Source organism: Adiantum capillus-veneris, chromosome 2 (assembly GCF_014529385.1).
Source record: "Adiantum capillus-veneris isolate H3 chromosome 2, ASM1452938v2, whole genome shotgun sequence".
Lineage (NCBI taxonomy): Eukaryota > Viridiplantae > Streptophyta > Polypodiopsida > Polypodiales > Pteridaceae > Adiantum > Adiantum capillus-veneris.
Window position 1 is genome coordinate 103436108 of NC_140932.1, and position 7239 is coordinate 103443346.

The following is a 7239-nucleotide window of genomic DNA, read 5'->3' on the forward strand; positions in this document are numbered from 1 at the left end:
ACACAGATACACAAATAGAGAACTTACATAGTACGCAGAGAATTCGTTGAAGGATTATCTCCCAAATCTTATTATTCACACAAGTATAAGTGAGTATATACAAAGAGTTAGTAATAAGCGAGTGAGGCGGGCGGGCGGCCATATCTGTATAAGAGGCCGCTTGGGCTTTAATCCCAACAAGAGAGAGAGAGAGAGAGAGAGAGAGAGAGAGAGAGAGAGAGAGAGAGAGAGAGAGAGAGAGAGAGAGTACACACAATATACGTGGTTCACCCAACATTGGCTACATCCATGGGAAAGCAACCACTCAATGGCTTTAGTACTTCAAAACAAGAAGTAGGTTACAAAGGGATTATACCCTTAATAGAGCTCCCACCTTGGTTCACTCTCACCACCTCACACCCATCTTGTTGCATCAACTTCACACTGTGAAATGTGTGTAGAAATGGCCTCCTTTCATAGGCCAAAAGGGTTGCCCTCTCTCATGAGAGGCAGCCATGTGTAGCCGCTCTTGTGTAGATAAGTCCAAATCGGACCCTCCAATCCGCCCACGTGTGATCCCCCTTGAGAAGACAAGTCCTCCTTTGAAATCGGCCATCGGCCACGGGCCATTGACGTTCAACCACTAGCCACTGGCAATTGACTACGGCCATCGGCCAACTAGCCAACCGACCGGTCATTTTTCGACCACTTTTCAGCTACGTCCGACCATAATATTCTGACAAAAAGGAATATTCCGGCGAAGGGGCTTACGATTGCACGTGAAAATTTTTGTTTCCGACGATTGTCTGACGAGTGATTTTCTTCACGCACAATGGCTTCTCCTAATAATGGGGGGCCTTACAAATTACAAGGGATAAATCAGGCTCCATACTTAACAATCTCCCACTTGGAGACTGATCTCCAAACCAAACCTGTGACTGCTTTCCATCGTGGCTTCTTATCCTTGAATGCCAACTGAAGATGAGCAAAAGCTCAACTTCTCCTTGTTGACCATCTTTGTAAACATGTCTGGAGGATTTTCACTTGTATGCACCTTTCCTAGCTTTAGCTGTCCCTCTTCCAAAAGAGTGTGTATGAAGTGATATTTCACCTCAATGTGCTTTGTCCTTGAATGAAAGGCTGAGTTCTTTGCAAGATGGATAGCGCTTTGGCTATCACTGTACAAGACACAATTGTTTTGTTTGAATCCAAGCTCTTCTAAGAATATGTGAAACCGCAGAATTTCTTTGCTTGGCTCCGTCATTGCTACATACTCTACTTCAGTGGTAGAAAGTGAGACCACTTTCTGCAGCTTTAAAGCCCAGATTACTGTTGTGCCTCCAACCGTGAAGACATGGCCAGTAGTGCTCCTTCGAGTATCTTTGTCACCTGCCATTTCTGCATCTGCATACCCTTCAAGAAAAATATCAGCTCCTCCAAAATACAAAGCATTTGTTGTTGTCCCTTTTAGATACCTGAGTATCCACTTCACAGCTTGCCGGTGCTCTTTACCTGGGTTGTCCATGAACCTACTTACAACTCCCACTGCATGTGCAATGTCTGGCCTTGTCCAAACCATAGCATACATAAGAAAACCTACCGCTGCAGCGTATGGAACTTTAGACATATAGCCTATCTCCTCTTGTGTCTTTGGACACATATCCTTGGTTAGTTTGAAGTGACCAGCCAAAGGTGTAGAAACCATTTTTTCATTTTGCATTGCAAACCTTTCTAGTACCTTCTTGATGTAGTCCTCTTGAGATAGCTTTATTGTCTTCTTCATCCTGTCTCTTGATATCTGCATACCAAGTATCCTCTTTGTAGCACCTAAATCTTTCATTGAAAAATATTTAGACAGCTCCTCTTTTAGGTTTTTGATGTCGTGCATGTTAGCACTTGCAATCAGCATGTCATCAACATACAACATTAGGATGATGAACTTCCCATCTCCTAAATTCCTCGTGTAGACGCAATGATCCGAGTTGCATCTTGTGAATCCATGATCCAACATCCATCGATCAAACTTCAAGTACCATTGTCTTGATGCTTGCTTTAAACCATACAAGCTCTTCTTTAATCTGCAAACCATTTTCTCCTTACCTTTTACTTCATACCCCTTTGGTTGAAGCATATAAATTTCCTCCTCTAAGTCACCATGAGGGAATGCCGTATTTACAACCATTTGCTCAAGATTTAAATCATGAGCAGCCACAAGGCTTAAGACAAGCCTAATTGAGTTCATTTTTACAATAGGAGAAAATATTTCATTGAAGTCAATACCTTTCTTTTGAGAAAACCCTTTTACCACAAGCCTAGACTTGTACCTTTTCTATCCACCTTCTTCTTCCTTCAACTTATACACCCATTTGTTCTGCAGTGCCCACTTAACTTTAGGTAACTCAACCAACTCCCATGTTTGGTTGCGATGTAATGAGTCCATCTCCACTTGCATGCTCTTCACCCATTCTTCTTTGGATTCGTGGTGCATAGCTTCTTCATATGATTCCGGCTCTCCAGAATCTGAGATCAAGAGATGGTGGAACGAACCTTTTTGGAGGTCTCTTGCTCTTGTAGATCTTCGGGGAATAGGTTGAGGCTCCTCATTTGGTCGACGTTGTTGCACATTGTCACCATTTACAGTCCTTGAGTCTTCACCGTCCTCAAGCTCCATGGACTCATCACTTGTTTCTTTTCTTTGTTTTCTTTCCAAGTAATCTTTGTACATATTTTGTTCGTTAAAAATTACATCCTTACTCCTAAAGATTTTACCATCTTTAGGATTCCATATGTGATACCCAAAGTCACCTTCTCCATAGCCAATGAAGAAATACTTTTTGGACTTTGCATCTAGCTTTGATCTTAGGCTTCTATCTATGTGCATGAAATCCTCACACCCAAACACTTTGAGAAATGCATAATTCACCGGTTTACCTGTCCATGCCTCTTCTGGAACTCCCCCATCCAATGCCGTTGAGGTTGACAGGTTGATTTAGTACACATATGTACTTACTGCTTCCACCCAAAGCTCAAGCGGTAGGCCTGCATGTAGCCGCATGCTTCGTGCTCGCTCCATGATTATTCTGTTCATCCTTTCGGAAATGCCATTTTGTTGAGGTGTCCTTGGGGTTTTCTTTTGCCTCCGAATGCCATTGCTAGAACAAAAGCTTTCAAAAATCTTGGTTGCAATATTCGCCTCCATTGTCGGATCTGAGGCATTTAACCTTAGTACCTGTTTTATTCTCCACAAAGACTTTCCACCTTTGAAATATGGAAAACACATCGGATTTATTCTTCATTACATAAACCCATGTTTTCGTAGTCGCATCGTCTATGAATGTTACATAGTACAATAAGCCACCAAGTGATGGTGTACTTGCAGAACCCCAAATGTTAGAATGAACCAACTCAAGTTTTTTATTTCTTCTTTCATTTCTAGAATTTTGAAATTTTACCCTCTTTTGTTTATCATAAACACAATCTTCACAGAACTCTAAGTCCACTTCTTTCAAACCTGGTAGAAGCTTCTTTGTTTGAAGGAATTGCTTTCCTTTGGCACTCATATGTCCAAGCCAATAGTGCCACACCGCACTATCGACTTTTGTAGTTGTTGCATAAGCTGAAGGTTGCATGCTAACAGTACACAAATAAAGTGTACCAACCTTTTATCCTTTGGCAACCACCAAAGGTCCCTTTGAGATCTTTCACCGTTTGCTTCCGAATGCAATGTTGTGACCTTCATCGTCCAATTGTCCTGTAGAGATCAAATTTTTGTGAAGAGAAGGAACATTTCTAACATCTTTAAGCTTCCATTCATTTTCGTTAGCAGTTTTGACACAAATTGTACCTTTGCCGACAATTTCACAAGCTTCATCATCTCCCAAGTATACATACCTAAAATTACCTTTGGTGTAATCTTGGAAATGTTGTTTGTGTGGTGTGGCATGGAATGAAGCCCTGGAATCTACTATCCAAGATTTAGACACATTGTCTAATGAGAGAATTAGAGCATCTTGCTCTACTTTACCTGCCACATTCCTCTTCGATGTTGGCTTGTTGTCTTGAGATTCCGACTCCTTCTTCTACTTTGACCATCAATCCTTCTTGACGTGGTCCTTCTTGCCGCGGTTCCAACATTCAAGAACTGACTTTGTGCGTGACTTGCTTCGTCTTGAGCGATCACGACCCTTTTGGTTTTTGAACCTCTCCTTAGGCCTTCCTCTTGTTTCCACTGACAGTGCAACACTTGATGATTCTCCTGTGCTTCTCCTTCGCATTTTCTCGCTTAAGAGAACACCCACAACATCATCAAACTTAAGAGTATTTGTGCCAAAAATAGAATTACTTACAGCCATCACAAGGCTGTCCCAACTATCCGATAGAGACGACAGTATAAGGAGAGCTCGCACTTCATCATCAAAATTTATTTTCACCGATCGAAGCTGATTTATATTTGTGTTAAAGTCATTTAAGTGTTCTGCAACTAAACCATTCTTTGCCATCTTTAGATTGAACAAGCGCTTCATGAGAAATACCTTATTGGATGCCGATGGTTTCTCGTAGAAGTCGTCAAGTGACTTCATCAATTCCTCCGTGGTCTTCACCTCCAAAACGTTGAAGTCATCGTTGACTCCAAGATTAACCGGATTGTTACTACTGACTTTTGATCAAGGACAATCCATGCTTCATCTGCCATCGTTGCGGGCTTCTTTGCAAGATCGCATAATGGCAAATAGAGGTCCTTCTGGTAGAGATAGTCTTCAATCTGCATCTTCCAATGTTGGTAGATTTTGTCGTTGAACTTCTCGATGTTAAGCTTCCCTTCCTCCGTCATTACTCCCACTCAATTCAAGGAATCCTTTCCTTGAGATAATTTAGCTAGGAGCAAACTTTGCTCTGATACCAGTTGTTAGAAAATATGATGTAGCTAAGTAGATAATTGAGTAGATTACTTAATGAAGAGAGATATTTTTCACACACAAGAGATTATAGAGTAGAGAGAGAGAGAGAGAGAGAGAGAGAGAGAGAGAGAGAGAGAGAGAGAGAGAGTACACACAATATACGGGGTTCACCCAATGTTGGCTACATCCACGGGAAAGCAGCCACTCAATGGCTTTAGTACTTCAAAACAAGAAGTAGGTTACAAAGGGATTATACCCTTAATAGAGCTCCCGCCTTGCTTCACTCTCACCACCTCACACCCACCTTGTTGCATCAACTTCACACTGTGAAATGTGTGTAGAAATGGCCTCCTTTTATAGGCCAAAAGGGTTGCCGTCTCTCATGAGATGCAGCCATGAGTAGCCGCCCTTGTGTAGATAAGTCCAAATCGGACCCTCCAATCCGCCCATGTGTGGCCGCCCTTGAGAAGACAAGTCCTCCTTTGAAATCAGCCACCAGCCATTGAATTCAACCACCGGCCATCGGCCATTGACTTCAGACCACCGGCCACTGGCCAACCGGCCAACCGATTGGTCGTTTTCCGACCACTTTCGGACCACTTTCAGACCGTCGTCCCGGCCATAATATTCCGGCGAAGGGGCTTGAGACTGGGTATGAAAAATTTGTTTTTCGACGAGTGATTTTTATTTTTGGCGAGCGATTTTCTTTACGCACGATGGCTTCTTCTGATAATGGGGGCCTTACAAATGTGCGTTTTTAGCACAGAAAATTACAAGGGGTAAATCAGGCTCCATACTTAACATTCCTTTAGAATAAATTTGAACGTGTGCATGCTTCTATTCCTTTCAAGGCCCAGAGGGCAACTGGTTCAATTATTTGACAAGATTACATAGTAATCCTAATCAAGCTCAATGGAGTGGAGCACCTTCTATAAGAAATAAAAAACAACCACCCTCACCTAGGTGTCCTATTGCTATTGTTCTCTTCAAGCTGCATGCTAGCCAATGCATGTACAACTAAATACTTTACATGCCTATTGACAAGAGAACATTTAACGTTTCCATATATAGGTACTTTCTATTGTCCTGTTGCTATTGTTCTCTTCCAGCTGCATGCTAGCCAATGCATGTACAACTAAATACATTACATGCTATTGAAAAGAGAACATTTTATGTCTCCATCTTAGGTACTTGCAAAAAGTGAATGAAAAATTTGCATCCTCATTTATTTACCGAGTCTTTTCTATTAAGAATAGAATGTGTGGACTAAGTGAGTCCATGAATGAGCCAAAGTGTGTGTGTGTGTGCACGCGCGTGCAATCATGTACACTTGTAGGTGCATGCATGTGTAATTACAAAGCACACAACCTATCAAGTCACGATTAACTGAGGATATGTAAGTGCCGATGATGATGTGGTAGAGTATAAAATTTTGCTACAGTGTTTCGAAGCAATAATCATGGCTCTTGAATGCAAAGAAGCGTTGAAATGGATCTTCCACAAAGAACATCTTGATTAAGCAAGATACACGTCATTTGAGGATGCTACAACCTATAACCTTCAATTTCTAGACTACTACTCACAAAAATACATTTCATAGACATCATCCGATTTTGAATTGTAAAGCACCAAAGCATAATCCAAGCAATTAAACACATGCAAGTGACCAATGAAGGGCTTATTATGATGCCAAGCTCATATGTTGAGATAGGGTACATGCTTAAGTGGGGCACTTGTTTAGTACAGATGCAGGATACTTTGTTGACAATCTCAAGCAAAAATGCAAGGGCAAAGCTTTGCTTTTGGCCATACATTGTGCCATATCAATAAGTGGCCTATTTTTCCTCTCAACAAATCCATGTCGTTGAGAGGTATATGGCATTGTACCTTGGTTTTTTATCTCGTGACTCGCCAAAAATACACTAGAAACATATATTCCTAGGGCATCCACTATTAGAAATGTTGGAATCAGGGTGACACACACACACGCAACATGGAGAAGATGAAGAAGCTCAAGGCACATAACAAAGAGTATACTTTTGCAAAAATAGAAAGGTAAGATAGTCTTGGAGTGATAGGCCTATATACAATGCACGAAGGAAAGACCCTCCTAGTGAGACAAAAAGTGCCTTGGAGGTCCTAGTGTATTCACACACATCACTGCCACATATAGGGTAGCAAATCCCCCTTGTGAGTGATGTAGTGAATGAGAGTTAGAACATAGGGTATAGGGATGTGCCATGCCCTAAGGACATGATCAATCCACAAAGGTAGGTAGGCCCAAAGCTTTGCAAAAAGCTTTGAACTTCTCATGAGGCAATGCCTTTATGAACAGATTCACAAGGTTGTCCTATATTGACAC